The sequence below is a fragment of the Taudactylus pleione genome, unplaced genomic scaffold (assembly GCF_031769625.1).
Source record: "Taudactylus pleione unplaced genomic scaffold, aTauple2 ptg000393l, whole genome shotgun sequence".
Lineage (NCBI taxonomy): Eukaryota > Metazoa > Chordata > Amphibia > Anura > Myobatrachidae > Taudactylus > Taudactylus pleione.
The window spans coordinates 5,821,047-5,839,172 of record NW_028284794.1 but is presented as its reverse complement, the minus strand read 5'-3'; the positions used below and the strand labels follow the sequence as shown (position 1 = coordinate 5,839,172).

The following is an 18,126-nucleotide window of genomic DNA, read 5'->3' as shown; positions in this document are numbered from 1 at the left end:
ATGCGTCGGTGTTACACTGCGCATGTGCGTACGGCAGATTGCATTTTTTTTTTCTCTCGTTCCTAAAATAGCGTACAGGAAGTGACATGTCAAATGTGATTGACAGAACAGGGCGTTTTTGGGTGTTGACGGGGGTGGAGATGAAAAAACGCAGGCGTGGCGAGGCGTTTTTGGGGCGTACATACATTAGCAGATGCGAATGTCAAATGTGTTCGGACCGTCTCATACGTCACTGAAACATCCGCTTTCCCTTCAAAATGCTCGCACAGCTTAGGGTCAGGATTACTCGACCACATTGGCGATGGCCTTCTCCTCCGTCCCGGGACTCCTCGATGGTGCTGCGATTAATCACGGCTGGTCAGTAAAGTAATTAGTGTTGGATTGAAATCCGGCTTGGTATGTGTTTGGAAAGCAGTTTATTGGGATAGCACAAAAGCGTACGCAGGTGGAAATCAGAGCTGCTAATGTCATGATTACACAATCAATTAGCGTACATTTTTGGGGTTTTATTTTGGCCACAATTTGTTGGTTATGGCCTATTGTAACAATAATGTCATCATGTTTTAATTAGCTCCCCTTTTTTTTGGTTTACTGTGGAATTTGCATCGCTATGTGATTTTTTTAAACGTTCCTTAAAGAGGCCTTTTTTTTGTTTTAAGAGGGTCAGTTTTTGCCTTTAGGGCCAGGATTAAATGTAACCCATTTGTACAATAATGTCACAATACAATGTCAGTTTTTTGTTTTTAATTTATTGTTTAAACACAAACAAATTGGCCTAATATTTTGTTGCCTTTTTTTGTGGCAAAGATATTTGATCCAAAAAAAAAAAAACCATAACTGCTAACATAAGCGTAAATACAAAATTTAAAAACATTTCACAAGAAAGGAGAGGGAAGTTTTGACCAGAAAGGAATATGAGCCAAGCACAGAAGGAGTGTGGGAAAAGTCGCCATTGCTGTCACCGTTTTCTCGCCCGTTTGGCTGGGTGAGGGTGGGCGCCAGACCGGGTCCGGGATGCCATCGGGCTGGCCTGTCCAGAGGCAGATGTTGTGGCCTCTGGACTAGGCACAGGGCTAGGAACATTTGGAGGATTGGCTGATGTTGTGCCAGAGGTGGAGGATCCGGATGTTCCGGCAGGAAGGGAGGTCGGCTCCACCATGTGCTGGCGAACGAGCTGCTCCAGGGCATCGGCAATGCGGATGTTGGCCCTGGTATTTTCCGCCAGGGCCTGACCAATGGTCACGTTGGCTGCAGCATTTTGCTCCAGGGCCTCAGCCACCCGTATCAGACTGGCGTCCATCCTCTGCAGAATCTCCGTATGGCAATCCGATTTAAAATTGAGTTCTGTGAGGAGGCCCACTGCCTGCGAGGGGGCACGCCCTGGACTGGCTTCTGCAGGGTCCTCAGCCGGATGTACTGGTTCCTCCCCTGCAGAGCCAGCAGAAATTCTGCGGCCAAGGCTCCCCTCTGGAGCAGACTCATCCGCCTCTGTCTCTGTTAGGAAATTGGAGAAAAGACTCACATTAGAATCTACATATTGGCACAATAGCATTTCAGAGTTGGTGACATCACAAGACTTACCTTGGCCAACATGAGGAGCCGCAAAGTCTGGCATGTCCGTATCCATGTTGGACACGCCAAACACCTCCACAGCCTGCACACACCCCTGTGCCATCTCTTCTAAGTCTGTCAACTCCAATGACATAGGGGTGGGACCCCCACCTGTCCCCCTTGCATGCCTAGCCCTGTCGGCAAGTTTTTGTTTGAGACGATATTTGAAGTCTGCCCATCTGTGGAATGAAATTGGAACCATTATCCTTTTTTTTACAATGGGTTTTGTTTATAGGATGGGAAAGTGTTTACTTACCGCCGTTTGACATCCCGGGCTAGACGGACATAATCACCCACCCTATTGACAGCAACGGCGACCTCCTCCCACATTCTCCACTTCTGGCTTTGGCTCATATTCCTGGCTGCCTGGGGCAGGATGTCAACGCACTTCTGGATCAAAACCTCCATCTCCTTGCTTGTGAAATGTGGCTGCCTTTTTTTTTTGGCAGCTTTGGCGGGTTGACTGGGGCCAGCAGTCTCTTCCATGTCATCCTCCTCACCTATTTGGGTAAATATGCAGATTTAGCCACTTCACAACTTGACCAATATATTTGTTTGAAATTAATCATGGAGACAAAATGCATGAAGGCCTTACCGCCGGATTTTTGGCCATTGTTTCCCTGGTCTGAAGCCATGTTTCTGCTTCCAGAATGAAATCAACCAGAAATTCAATGTGATTTTGTGACGTATTTATACATGCGTCCTTTGTTTGCGGCCGCATCATTGATTGTGCGTCCCTATGATTCATCCTTAATTTGTGCGGGAAAATAAACACTATTTATGGCTTGGTGTGTGTGGAGTCGAGGTGGGGTTGTTGGATTGTTGGCGGTTAAGTTGTTTGGATTTGGTTGTTTGCGGTTGGAGGATTTGGCAGAGTTGGTTTTTTGTTTGTTTTTGCTACAGTTCTTTTGTTTTTCCGTTCGCATTTGTTTCCTTTTTTCCACATCCTTTCCTGATTTGGTAAGTTTTGTGCAGTCAAATTTGTGGCCAATTGGTGTCTTCTTCTGTTTTGTGGTTAGTTAATTTTTTTAACACTCATTTCATCTTTTTTAGTTTTTTTTGGCTTTCGGACCCAAAGACGTTTTTTTTGGAAATCTTATATATTCGAGTTGGGTAAGTCCATTTTTTGTCTTGCATTTGCGAACTAATTACCTCATTTTTGACTGTTGGTGTAGTGACTTGCATTTGCGAACTAATTACCGCATTTTTGACAGTTGGTGTAGTGACTTGCATTTGCGAATTAATTACCGCATTTTTGACTGTTGGTGTAGTGACTTGCATTTGCGAACTAATTACCGCATTTTTGACAGTTGGTGTAGTGACTTGCATTTGCGAATTAATTACCGCATTTTTGACTGTTGGTGTAGTGACTTGCATTTGCGAATTAATTACCGCATTTTTGACTGTTGGTGTAGTGACTTGCATTTGCGAACTAATTAACGCATTTTTGGCGGCTTATTCATCATGTAATCCAGTTCTGCTTTTCCCTTTTCCATTTTTGGGGTCCATTTGAACCCTATTTGACGTACGGTGTGCAATGTCGTTTTCATCGATGGCCAAATGTGTGTTTCGGCTATTTTCTGTGTTGGCTTGCAACAATTTGAAATAAAAAAATTCACCCTCTAAATTTTTGAAGTCTCATTTTTGCCTTTTTTACAGTTTATACGTATCATGACAATACCCCGGCATGTAAGCAGCTATGGATGGTATCAGAAAGCTAAGTTGTTTTTTCTTACTTTTGGGGTGGCTCAAAAGCCTTACATTGTAAACTTTGAATTTCAGGTAGATCTGGGGCGAATTGTTCTGGCCCTGCTCCCGGAAGACGACCAACCTCAAACTCGTCCCAGGCGTAGGCATCGTAGGCATGCAAGGCCCCAGATATTTCGAACACGTGTCACCCTTTTTGGAATGCCCGATGATGAGGTTTTAAGACGCTACCGTCTACCTCCCAAAATCATCATAGACACTCTCTCATTAATAGAAAGTGATCTTGAGCGGCAAATTGACAGTCCAACAGCAATACCACCACTGACGCAATTTATGGCGGTGTTACATTTCTGTGCCTCAGGATCGTTTCAAACAACGGTGGGAATAGTGGCGGGCATCTCCCAATCCTCCTTTTCCAGGATCCTGAGGGCAGTGATGGAGGCACTTTTCAAGCACCTCCATCATTTTATTAAAATGCCTTTGGATATGGGTGCCCTTAGTGTGGCCAAGGCCAATTTTTACCAAATAGCTGGCTTCCCACACATCATAGGGGTTGTGGATGGTACTCACATACCACTTCAGCCTCCAGCACGGCTGGAGGCAATATTTAGAAACAGGAAACACTATCACTCCCTGAATGTAATGGTGGTATGTGATGCCTCCCTCCAGATCCTGTCCCTGAATGCTAAATTACCCGGAAGTGCTCATGACTCCTTCGTCCTCCGGCAATCAGGGATATGGCAGAAATTAACCAACCTACAAGCTGGTGATGCGTGGCTTCTGGGTAAGTGGAGACCTTTAGTACATAACAATGTTAAGCTTGATACACAGTGTTCCTGATGTGGTCTATTTTTGTTCACAGGAGACAGTGGATACCCTTGCATGTCCTGGCTGCTCACTCCTTATTTGGCTCCCACACCAGGGCCACAAAGTGCGTATAATTCCGCACTTACAGCCACCAGGCAAGTGGTGGAGCGCTGTATCGGCCTTTTAAAAGGCCGATTCAGATGCCTCCACCGCTCTGGTGGCGAGCTCATGTATGTGCCGGATATGGTGTCTAAAATTGTGGTCCTGTGTGGGATATTTCACAACATTGCCATAAGGAGTGGTGTCCCAATGCAGCCAGAGGATGCCTTACCTGAGGATGGCCCCCCCGAGGTTGGTCGAAGGTCAGTATGTGGGGGGGCCATACGCGATGATGTGGTGGCCAGATTTTTTAGGTAAGTTTCAACAAAACTCCAGTGTTTATACCTAATGTGTTTGTGTTTGTTTGCGAACATCTAATTTATTTTTATTTTTCTCACCATCTTCTGTTTGTTCACATAATCTTTGCCACTCCAACGCTCACTACTTCCTGCTACCCTTACCAAACCTGGATCTGGTCCTTTTGGGCATATATTCTGGAACCCATATCGCAACGCCATGTTTGTGGAATCATGTTGGCATGCTCCTTCGTCAACCAGTTCTTGATTTTGTGTTTTTATTTAATTATTTCTGGGTATGTGTTGTATTTGAATTTATCACTGTGTTTTTTTTTTGGGAGTGACCACTTTGTTTTCTCTGTTATGTTGTGAATAAATGTTTGAAGAGTGAAATGGTCTTCCTTTTTTGGGACGTTAACAGCAAGTGTAACCAGGTTAACACAAGTTACATTTGACTAAGGGGTAAACCAGTACTGACGCCAGTTGAGCTAAACTGAAATATGTTTTCAGCTTCCCAATCCACACCAAAAGGAAGCCTGGCCCAACCTTGGGATTTGTAAGATTGGCCTAAGCAGCTTGCGCACCAAGTAGGAACCTGGAAAATGTAGAAATATGTAATTGACACTACACCCAAAAAGGGAAATGACATTGTTACTGTTATGTGTTTCTTGTGTCTGTTTGACATACAAAGACAAAACACAATCTAACTTTTAAAAAAGGGAAATCCTTGCAGGAACAGTCTACTTATGTCAGGCTAAACTATCTTGGTTTTGGTTTTTAAAAATGAGCCACAACGTATATTTGTCTTAATAAATTTAATTGGAAAATAGAACAAAAATAAAAAAACTAATGCCGAAGGAGGCCAGACAGTCGGTCGAGGGCCACCAGAATGCCGATGACATGTTGGCGCATCTGCCCCACAACATCCGCCACCTCTTGCCGACGCCTCTGTTCCTCTGTGGGTGAGAAAAGTGTGTGGGTTAATACAACAATAGGGAATCCACATAAAAAAAAAAAACACAACCAAATCACTCCTAAACCCAAAAACAAAAAAAAAAAGGGGGGTCTGGCAAAAATACAAGGCCTAGGTACAAATTCCCACAGGTATGATATGTGTATGTTTAAATCACCAGGAAGAGGTAAAGGCAAACCTTCACAATCACCAAAAGTCAAACCACAAAAACACGAAGAAAGGCACGACACATGATTACATACAAACAGTTTGTGCTTTAATAAAAACTAAAAAAAAACATACCGGGAGACAAAACGGGAGCTCCGGGCAAACCTCCATGATCCTCCTCGGAGGATCCGTCATTACCCAAAGAATGGGGCGGAGTTATGATGGACTCCGGGGAGGGGGTAAATGGAAGAGGGGTGGGTGGAGGAGAGGGGGAAGTGGGACGGAGGGGAAGGAGGCCTGACATTTCCGGGAGAGGGTCTGGGAAGGATGGGGAGGAGTGGGGAATAGGGGAAAGATTTGGGGTGGAGTGTTGGCTGGGGGTTGGGGATAGTGGCCGGGAACGCCGTCTGGACGGACGGTGACGGCGGAGTCTTGGCTGTCCCCCTAAAATATGTCAAAGAAATTGCGTTTAGTTTATGGACAAATCCGGGCAACCAAACTAAAAAAAAAAAAAAAAAAAGCCACATAGCAGTAGAATTAATAAATCAGAAATAGAGGGGAAACATGCACACGCAGATATGAGTACAAATAATAAATAGAACAGACAGGAAAACATGCACACGCAGATATGAGTACAAATAATAAATAGAACAGACAGGAAAACATGCACACGCAGATATGAGTACAAATAATAAATAGAACAGACAGGAAAACATGCACACGCAGTTTGCCCCACAAACACAAACATTAAAACCACAATACATAACACTTACTTGCCAGGATCTGCATGCGAAAGCATGCCAGCAAGCGGGGCGTTCGCCGTTGCAGGTCGGACCACCTGCGCTCCAGCTGCCCGATGTTGCGGCGTGAGCCGAAGGACCGCAGGCGGGACCGTGCCTCCGCATACGCGGAGCGCTTCTGCCGGTTGGTCATGGGTTGAGGCTGGCTGGTGATCCGGCGATCCATGACCTCCGTAAGCACCAGCAGCTCGCGCCTGATGAATGCGGAGGCTCTCATGATGGCAATGGTGTTTTTCTTAAAAATCATTTTTGATAAAGTGTGTAAAAATTTTCTGATTGGCTAATGTATTTTGGAAATTAACAGGAGCAATTTTATTGGTTAGTGTATGAGTCATGTGTTCGACAGGGCCAGAAATCTCTGGAGAGTTAGGATAGGCTTGATGCAGTGACATGCGTAAGCAAATTTAAATAAAGAAATGAACCCAGGGAAATATGCGGGGATCCACAGCAATAGTACAATTGTTTAATTGTGGTTCACATGTTTTTTGAACAATAAAAGCGAATGTTTCATCCGTACGTATTCTGCGGGTAAACACAAACACGGACAAGAGTAAAGTTTCTTGCATTGTGTTGAAAAAAACAAACAATTAAGCTAATTGATACATTGATTGGCATGATACGATTGAGGGAGGTAGGCAGAATAAAGGAGCAGGTAATCGACATCTGACAAGGCCACTTCCTGTTTATACTTGTGCGTGCGTTCCTTTCAAGCCATTTCGGGGATGTACGCTCGCTATTTTGTACGCTCGTTAGTTAGAGGAGGGGTCGTCAGAGTTTTGGGAGGAATTTTAGATGCGAACGAAAATACGAGCGAGCCATTGAATTTAAATATTTTTGTACGTACGCCTAACGTACGTGCGCCCGCTTGCGAGTGGGTCTGAATGAGGGCCTAAATCTGCATCATGAGACTTACAATCTTGGGAGCGCCGTGGATGACTCAGGGCCTGATTCAGAGCCGCTCACGAGCGCTGAGCGCTCGCAAGCGGGTCGATGTTGACCAAATGCACATGTGCACGACGGAGGCGGCTCCGTCGCGCGCATGCACGAGACTCGGATAGCGACGGGCAAACCGTCGCTCCGGGTCTCGTACCAAAGGGGGCATGCTGTCGATGTTGAGTGACAGCACGCCCACTTTGGTGGGCGGGCCGGGGGCATGGCTGCCTAGACGGAGGCGTTCCCATGGGAACGCCTACCATCTGGGGATGGCCCCACTGACATCACAAGTCACCCACAGCTATGCGAGCGGCCAGAAGGCCGCTCTAAAAATACAATAGGCGGGCACTGATTCGGAGCGAGAGCTCTGAAAGAGTGTCTGGCTCTGAATCAGGCCCTCAGTCCCCACCTGCCTCCTCTGCTTCTGCCAGGAATGACTGTGCTCGGTGCACTGTGACTGCCTGGAGACTTGTTTCAAGGCCACTGACTGAGAAAGTGTCAGTGAGAGGGATTGGAACTTGGCATTTGCATGGCACAGTGAGAACACAAGGTGAGCCAAGATAGAAGAGCCAGGGCCCTGATGGCATAGCTGGGGCGGCATGCCAGCTAAACTCATAATAACAGGTACAGTACCCTACACACCCAATAAGTGCCACACCTATGCACTGACTGACTCATGTCTCTGAATAACTGCTGGAGTGCAGGACAGAAGGGGAACTTGCCCAGTAATAATAATTATACAGCCCCAAGTATCCAGCCGCCTCTTGCCCCAGACAGAGCCCCCTATTTTTCCAGGAGAGGCAGCAGCATGACTTACTCATAAGGAGGCCTTGATTGATGACATATATAGGGGTATGTTGGGGCTCTGATATCATATATAGGGGCATGATGTGGCTCTGGCATATGTAAGGGGGGGTGAGGTGTCTCTCATACCATAAAAAGGGGCAAAAGGAAACCAAGGTAGACAAGACTTCCAGTAGGCCCAGTGCTGGGGTGTGTGGCCACATTCAGAAATTACCTATGGTATGCATCAGGGGTGGGTATGGTCATGGCATCATGGGGAGTGTGGTTATGCCTGCCCTGCACCCTCAGGTCCCTATAGAGGCCCAAGTAATCAGCGCCCTTTTACCCTTCTTGATGCCCATGGAGGTGGCACTGGCATGAGTCAGCTCTGATACCATATAAAGGGACATGAGTGAGGCTGTAGAATATGTAGGTCAATGAGGGGTTAATTAATCATTATTAGACCTAAAACAAGGGATGTACAGTATCAACTATTTAAAATTTAAATTAATTGTCTGCATTTTGCTGTAGTCCAAAGTCAGTGATTCCTGTTATTTACACACCAGAGACCTTGTTATAAGAACAATGCGCTATTCTTTACACATCAGTGACTTAAACAAAAATACAACCCTATTCTTACAGACCAGTGACCACATTATAAGCACACCCCTGTACTATACACACCAGTGACCTCATTATAAGCACACCCCTGTACTATACACACCGGTGACCTCATTATAAGCACACCCCTGTACTATACACACCAGTGACTCCAATATAAGCACACCCCTGTTCTATACACACCAGTGACTCCAATATAAGCACACCCCTGTACTACACACACCAGTAACTCCAATATAAGCACACCCATGTAGTATACACACCAGTGACTCCAATATAAGCACACCCCTGTACTCTACACACCAGTGACTCCAATATAAGCACACCCCTGTACTCTATGCACCAGTAACTCCAATATAAGCACACCCCTGTACTCTATGCACCAGTAATTCCAATATAAGCACACCCCTGTACTATACACACCAGTGACTCCAATACAAGCACACCCCTGTACTATACACACCAGTGACTCCAATATAAGCACACCCCTGTACTATACACACCAGTGACTCCAATATAAGCACACCCCTGTACTCTACACACCAGTGACTCCAATATAAGCACACCCCTGTACTATATACACCAGTGACCTCATAAGCACACCCCTGTACTAGACACCAATGACTCCAATATAAGCACACCCCTTTACTCTACACACCAGTGACTCCAATATAAGCACACCCCTGTACTCTACACACCAGTAACTCCAATATAAGCACACCCCTGTACTCTACACACCAGTAACTCCAATATAAGCACACCCCTGTACTGTACACACCAATGACTCCAATTTAAGCACACCCCTGTACTGTACACACCAGCGACTCCAATATAAGCACGTCACTTTACTGTGCACACCAGAGACCTCATTATAAGCACAGCCCTGTACTATACACACCAGTGACCTCATTATAAGCACACCCCTGTACTATATACACCAGTGACCTTATTATAAGTACACCCCTGTACTATACACACCAGTGACCTCATTATAAGCACACCCCTGTACAAAACACACCAGTGACCTCATTATAAACACACCCCTGTACTATACACACCAGTGACCTCATTATAAACACTCCCCTGTACTATACACACCAGTGACCTCATTCTAAGCACAACCCTGTACTGTACACACCAGTGACCTCATTCTAAGCATGCCCCTGTACTATACACACCAGTGACCTCATTATAAGCACAGCTCTGTATTGTACACAATAGTGACCTCATTATAAGAACAGCCCTGTACTATACACACCAATAACCTCATTATAAGAACAGCCCTGTACTGTACACAATAGTGATTTCACTATAAGCACATTCCTGTACTATACACACCAGTGACCTCATTATAAGCACATCGCTGTACTGTACACACCAGTGACCTCATTATAAGTAGACATGAGCGGGTTCGGATTTCAGTGATTCGAACCCACCCGAACTTAGATGATCCGAGCCAGATCCGAGTCGGCTCAGGTTTTCCACCCTGACTCGGATCTCAAAACGAGGCAAAACGTCATCATCCCGCTGTCGGATTCTCGCGGGTTTTGGATTGTATAAAAGGTCCCACGATCGCCGCCATTTTTCATTCCGGCTGTGGAGAGTGAAGAGAGAGGGAGCGGGGACCTGTGCTGTACTGCTGTGCATAGGGGCTGGCTACAGTTGTGTCGAACTTGTCATTGTCAGTTACTCAGGGGCTGGCTGCTTAGTGTCCATAGGGGCTGGCTGTTGTCCATATAGGGGATGGTTGGCTGTTATGAAGTTGTCCTGTCCATAGGTGTTGGCTGGCTGTTATCCATAACATAATCCATATAGGGGCTGGCTGGCTGTTGTCCATAAGGGCTGGCTGGCTGTTGTCCATATGGGCTGGCTGGCTGTTGTCATGTCCATAGGGGCTGGCTGTTGTTGTTCAGAGGGGCTGACTGGCTGTGCTGTTGTGTTGTCCAGCGGGTGCTCTGTCCATCAGGGGTGCTCTTCACCCCCAGTGTGAAAAAAATAAATATATTTTTTTTTATTTCTGTGTGTGAGTTAGTCACACTTATTATTATCAGCAACGTGGGGGGGAAAAGGTGTGCTGCCTGTGTCTCATTTATCAAGGGGCTGCTGCTTTGTTCAGGTGTGCTTCCCTCCTCCCCCCAGTGTGAAAAAAATAAAACCAATTTTTTGTGTGTGTGTGTGTGTTAGCCACACCCGCGGTGTGAAAAAAATAAAAACAATTTTTGTGTGTGCACGTTAGCCACACTTATCAGCAACGTAGGTGCGCAGGGGTGCTGTTTATCAAGAGGCTGCTGTTTCGTTCGGGTGCTCTCCCTCCCAAGTGCCCCAAAAAAATTTATTCAATCAATCAAAATCAATCAATGTGTTTTTTGTGTGTGTGCACATTAGCCACACTTATCTCCAGCATCGTAGCTGCGCAGTGGTGCTGCATGTGTCATTTATCAAGAGGCTGGTGTCTCGCTCGGGTGCTAAAAATTAATTCAATCAATCAATCTTTTTTTGTGTGTGTGCGAGTTAGAAACATTTATCAGCAACGTAGCTGCGCAGGGGTGCTGTCTGTGTCATTTATCAAGAGGCTGGTGCCTCAATCGGGTGCTCTCCCTCCCAAGTGCCCCCCCAAAAATAATTAATTAATCAATCAATCAATGTGAGTTTTTTTTTCTGTGTGTGTGTGCGCATTAGCCCTGGCATCACAAACGCTGCTGAGATTTGCATAAACATTTTCAAAAGGTGAAAATAGAGGATATGGTTTAAAAAATGGAATAAAGCAGCTAAAACTGCATTCTCTGATTATAGTGTCCGGGCTCCCTACCCATGGTCCCTCTACCTGAATTTCTGTGAGTCAGAGGGGCAACTCCATCCAACCGTATTCTAGAGTGCAGCTGCTCCTCCTGTAGCCCAGGTCAGAATATGTGTAGAGGGTGTGGTGATGATATGGACTAAAATGGAGCTCACATCCACTAAAGTGGACAATGAATCCCCAATCTAACAGGGAGCGCAGTTGTAATTTATACACAACACAGGATGGGATGACGATATAGGCTTGGGTGATGGTATAATGAATCTGGGGTGATGTATACATCATCTTCTTTACACAATATTAATTTGTCCCCACTGGAATTACATGTGCCTCTGTAATTTTTGCACGTAATTGACGGTAAAGGTCTTTCTCAGAATCTGTAGTTCATTTTGATGGGCGTCATCTTTTCCACATTTTGGGGAAGTAGTCTCAGGCCGATCACTGACAAGGTTCCTGGCTGTGCTGAAAACTCTTTCTGAGTACACAACGTAAGACTTAAACCTTTTACTACTCTGTTCCGCTTGTCCACAATATCCGCTCCGGTTAAGTGGACAGTGGGTACAACAGGAGTTGAACTGAAGGCCACTAGCTAACTATGTTTTTTTTAATGTCCCTTTACAGGTTGGGAAATGCTTTTTCGGAAGGTTTGCAAAGGATTATTTAACAGTCAATTGTTTTTGGAAAGCACTCTTCCTGGTCCCCTTCTGGGATGAAAATCTACTCCTAGCCGCAGAAGCAGGCGCAGGAGTCTCAAGAAAGAACGTAAGGCCTTAAATCAAGGGTAGCCAAGTTTGGTCCTCGAGAGCTACTAACAATTCATGTTTTCCAGACCACCTAGCTGGTGCACAGGTGTATTCATTACTCACCAACACATTTGGAAAGATCCACAGGTGGAGTTAATTATTTATTACACTTGTGATTCTGTGCAGAGACCTAGAAAGCATGCACTGTTGGTAGCGCTAGAGGATCAGGGTTGGCTACCCCTGTCTTAAATCATAGATCTAACGCTTGTCCACATACATACATACAGTATCTGTGCTGGTTAAGTGGCACTTTGAGGCCACTAACTATGTTTGTTTTTTTTAATATCCCTGTACAGGTTGGGAAATGCTTTTTCATGTGGAAAGCTCTACTAGATGTCTTCCTGGTCCAATTCTGGGATGAGAAAATCCACTCCCAGCAGCAACAGGCATGGCCCTCAAGGATTTTTCTGGGGAAAGGACTGATGTGAATGTGTCAAACATTTTTTTGTAAATGCCTCCTCCCCTCCCCTTCTACCTGATAAATTTTTTTCAGAATCAGAAAATTTAAATAAATTTATTACCAAGCAACCCTTCATGTCCCTGCCCTGCCTTCAACTACATACATACTCCAACTCCCTCAGGTCTCTCAAATAATAAAAACATTTGTTTCCTGATGTGCCATGTTGGAAGCTGAACTGCCGCATGGTTGTGCCGCCCACTGCTGCTGCTTAACTTAGTCATCCAGCTAGCTTGATGCAAATTTTGGTCCTAAACTGGATGAAAACAATATAGTGAGCTGTGAGGTGGTCACAATTGACTGGAAATGAGTGGAAATAAATGTGATAGAGGTTAATAATAAAAACAGGCCCATTTTATGTGATTTTAGCTGTTTTTAGGATTTTTTAAGAAAAAATCCAGATCCAAAACCAAAAAACAAAACACGGAGGTGAGGTTTTGGCAAAACCAATCCAGATCCAAAACCAGGGGAGATCCAGATCCAAAACCAAAACACGGGGATTGGTGCACATCTAGGGGTAAGCACCCCTAGGGGGCTTAGGTTTAGGCTCCTCTGTGAGGGGTTAGGGTTAGGCACTAACGGGGAGGGTTAGGGTGCAGGGTGGGGAGGGTTAGGTTTAGGCTACAAGAAGGGAGGGTTAGGGGAGAAAGGGGGAGGGTAAGTATACTTACCCGACCCCTGTCAGAATACCAACTATCGGGATGCCATTGTCAGTGCCTAACTGTCATTTCTCCAACATAGTCTGTAAAGTGACAATTATGAGCTTAGCACATTGAAATAATGACAGGAGCTGATTGATTAGTATTTTAACTAGGGGTGAGCGGGTTCGGATTTCTGAAATCCGAACCCCCCCGAGCCCCCCCGATCCGAGTCCGATCCGAATCAGGCTCGACTTTTCCCGCCTGACTCGGATCTGAAATCGAGGCAAAACGTCATCATCCCGCCTTCCGAGTCTCGCGGGTTTTGGATCCTATATAAGGTACCCGCGTCGGCGCCATTTTCTCACTCGGCTGTGGACAGTGAAGAGGGAGGGTGGGAGTTAGGGCTGTGTAGTGTAGTGTAGTGTAGTGCTGCTGTTGTCCACTACTTCAAAGTCCTTAGGGGCTGGCTGTGTTGTGCTGTGCTGCTGTTGTTAATAGGGGCTGTGTCCACTACTTCAAAGTCCATAGGGGCTGGCTGGACTGTGTTGTGCAGTCAGTTCTCCATAGGGGCTGTGTCCACTCCAAAGTCCTGTGCAGTGTCCCAGTCCTAAAGGGGTGCTGTAGTGTTGTCCAGGGGGTGCTCTGTCCATCAGGGGTGCTCCCCCCAAGTGCTAAAAAAATAATATATTTTCTGTGTTTGTGAATTGTGTGCGCAGTAGCCGCACGTGCATCAACAAAGTAGTGCCAAGCGTGCGCCTGTGTCATAAGTAAAGGGCCGGCTGGCTTGACCGTTAAGGGTGCTGTAACCCCCGAAAGTACACTCCAGTCCAAACCAAAAAAAAAATTATTTTCTGTGTTTGTGAATTGTGTGCGCAGTAGCCGCACGTGCATCAACAAAGTAGTGCCAAGCGTGCGCCTGTGTCATAAGTAAAGGGCCGGCTGGCTTGACCGTTAAGGGTGCTGTAACCCCTGAAAGTACACTCCAGTCCAAACCAAAAAAAAAATTATTTTCTGTGTTTGTGAATTGTGTGCGCAGTAGCCGCACGTGCATCAACAAAGTAGTGCCATGCGTGCGCCTGTGTCATAAGTAAAGGGCCGGCTGGCTTGACCGTTAAAGGGTGCTGTAACCCCCGAAAGTACAGTCCAGTCCAAATCAAAAAAAAAATTATTTTCTGTGTTTGTGAATTGTGTGCGCAGTAGCCGCACGTGCATCAACAAAGTAGTGCCAAGCGTGCGCCTGTGTCATAAGTAAAGGGCCGGCTGGCTTGACCGTTAAAGGGTGCTGTAACCCCCAAAGTACACTCCAGTCCAAACCAAAAAAAAAATTATTTTCTGTGTTTGTGAATTGTGTGCGCAGTAGCCGCACGTGCATCAACAAAGTAGTGCCAAGCATGCGCCTGTGTCATAAGTAAAGGGCCGGCTGGCTAGACCGTTAAAGGGTGCTGTAACCCCCGAAAGTACACTCCAGTCCAAACCAAAAAAAAAATTATTTTCTGTGTTTGTGAATTGTGTGCGCAGTAGCCGCACGTGCATCAACAAAGTAGTGCCAAGCGTGCGCCTGTGTCATAAGTAAAGGGCCGGCTGGCTAGACCGTTAAAGGGTGCTGTAACCCCCGAAAGTACACTCCAGTCCAAACCAAAAAAAAAATTATTTTCTGTGTTTGTGAATTGTGTGCGCAGTAGCCGCACGTGCATCAACAAAGTAGTGCCAAGCGTGCGCCTGTGTCATAAGTAAAGGGCCGGCTGGCTTGACCGTTAAAGGGTTCTGTAACCCCCAAAGTACACTCCAAACCAAAAAAATATATATTTTCTGTGTTTGTGACTTGTGTGCACTGTGGCTGCACGTGCATCAACAAAGGAGCAGCGCCAAGCGTGCGCCTGTGTCCCATAAGTAATGAGCCGGCTGGCTCATTTCTTAAAGGGTGGTGTAACCCACAAAGTGCACTACTCTCCAGCAAAAATAAAATAATATTTTCTGTGTTTGTGTGCGCTTTAGCCGCACGTATATATATCAATATAACATAAATGGAGGACCAAACTTTCTCCGATAAAAATAAAATAGGGAAAGATCAAGAACCACTTCCTCCTAGTGCTGTTGCTGCTGCTGGGAGTTGTTCATCATCCCAGAGAGGAAGTAGGAACATCACTACTTTTACTAAACAATTGACCCTCCAACAGTCCCTAGCGATGAGGATGAAGTACGACAGCAGTCATCCTGAAGCAAAACGTATAACTGAGGCCTTGACTGCTATGTTGGTGTTAGACGTGCGTCCGGTATCCGACATTAGTGCAGTGGGATTTAGACAATTGATGGAGGTAGTGTGTCCTCGGTTCCAAATCCCGTCTAGATTCCACCTGCATCCTCAAAGCAGCAGCGACAAGCGTGCGTCTGTCTGTTAAAGGGTGGTGACACCCTCAAAGTGTGCTACACAAACAATAAAAATATTCATCTTCTTTTTTCTGTCTATGTGAATTGTGTGGGCTGTAGCCGCACCTGCATCCTTAAAGCAGCAGTGACAAGCGTGCGTCTGTCTGTTAAAGGGTGGTAACACCCTCAAAGTGTGCTACACAAACAATAAAAATATTCTTCTTCTTTTTTCTGTCTTTGTGAATTGTGTGGGCTGTAGCCGCACCTGCATCCTTAAAGCAGCAGCGACTAGCGTGCGTCTGTCTGTTAAAGGGTGGTGTAACTCTCAAAGTGCTCCAAAAAATAAAAAACTATTTTTTTAATGTGTTTGTGACTTGTGTGCGATGTAGCCGCACTTGCATCCTCAAAGCAGCAGCGACAAGCGTGCGTCTGTCTGTTAAAGGGTGGTGACACCCTCAAAGTGTGCTACACAAACAATAAAAATATTCTTCTTCTTTTTTCTGTCTTTGTGAATTGTGTGGGCTGTAGCCGCACCTGCATCCTTAAAGCAGCAGCGACAAGCGTGCGTCTGTCTGTTAAAGGGTGGTGACACCCTCAAAGTGTGCTACACAAACAATTAAAATATTGTTCTTTTTTCTGTCTTTGTGAATTGTGTGGGCTGTAGCCGCACCTGCATCCTTAAAGCAGCAGCGACTAGCGTGCGTCTGTCTGTTAAAGGGTGGTGACACCCTCAAAGTGTGCTACACAAACAATTAAAATATTGTTCTTTTTTTTTTGGTCTTTGTGAAATGTGTGGGCTGTAGCCACACCTGCATCCTTAAAGCAGCAGCGACAAGCGTGCGTCTGTCTGTTAAAGGGTGGTGACACCCTCAAAGTGTGCTACACAAACAATAAAAATATTCTTCTTCTTTTTTCTGTCTATGTGAATTGTGTGGGCTGTAGCCGCACCTGCATCCTTAAAGCAGCAGCGACAAGCGTGCGTCTGTCTGTTAAAGGGTGGTGACACCCTCAAAGTGTTCTACACAAACAATTAAAATATTGTTCTTTTTTTTTCGGTCTTTGTGAAATGTGTGGGCTGTAGCCGCACCTGCATCCTTAAAGCAGCAGCGACAAGCGTGCGTCTGTCTGTTAAAGGGTGGTGTAACTCTCAAAGTGCTCCAAAAAATAAAAAACTATTTTTTTAATGTGTTTGTGACTTGTGTGCGATGTAGCCGCACTTGCATCCTCAAAGCAGCAGCGACAAGCGTGCGTCTGTCTGTTAAAGGGTGGTGACACCCTCAAAGTGTGCTACACAAACAATAAAAATATTCATCTTCTTTTTTCTGTCTATGTGAATTGTGTGGGCTGTAGCCGCACCTGCATCCTTAAAGCAGCAGTGACAAGTGTGCGTCTGTCTGTTAAAGGGTGGTGACACCCTCAAAGTGTTCTACACAAACAATTAAAATATTGTTCTTTTTTTTTCGGTCTTTGTGAAATGTGTGGGCTGTAGCCGCACCTGCATCCTTAAAGCAGCAGCGACAAGCGTGCGTCTGTCTGTTAAAGGGTGGTGTAACTCTCAAAGTGCTCCAAAAAATAAAAAACTATTTTTTTAATGTGTTTGTGACTTGTGTGCGATGTAGCCGCACTTGCATCCTCAAAGCAGCAGCGACAAGCGTGCGTCTGTCTGTTAAAGGGTGGTGACACCCTCAAAGTGTGCTACACAAACAATAAAAATATTCATCTTCTTTTTTCTGTCTATGTGAATTGTGTGGGCTGTAGCCGCACCTGCATCCTTAAAGCAGCAGTGACAAGCATGCGTCTGTCTGTTAAAGGGTGGTGACACCCTCAAAGTGTGCTACACAAACAATAAAAATATTCTTCTTCTTTTTTCTGTCTATGTGAATTGTGTGGGCTGTAGCCGCACCTGCATCCTTAAAGCAGCAGCGACAAGCGTGCGTCTGTCTGTTAAAGGGTGGTGACACCTCAAAGTGTTCTACACAAACAATTAAAATATTGTTCTTTTTTTTCGGTCTTTGTGAAATGTGTTGGCTGTAGCCGCACCTGCATCCTTAAAGCAGCAGCGACAAGCGTGCGTCTGTCTGTTAAAGGGTGGTGTAACTCTCAAAGTGCTCCAAAAAATAAAAAACTATTTTTTTAATGTGTTTGTGACTTGTGTGCGATGTAGCCGCACTTGCATCCTCAAAGCAGCAGCGACAAGCATGCGTCTGTCTGTTAAAGGGTGGTGACACCCTCAAAGTGTGCTACACAAACAATAAAAATATTCTTCTTTTTTCTGTCTTTGTGA

The 18,126-nt window shown here is 45.5% G+C and overlaps 1 protein-coding gene across 1 annotated transcript in view; it reads right to left on the bottom strand.

Moving 5' to 3' along the window:
- LOC148507429 (NXPE family member 3-like) overlaps nt 1-18,126 on the bottom strand; it is a 62,687-nt gene that overhangs the window by 14,565 nt on the left and 29,996 nt on the right. The gene's annotated exons all lie outside the window — the stretch shown is intronic.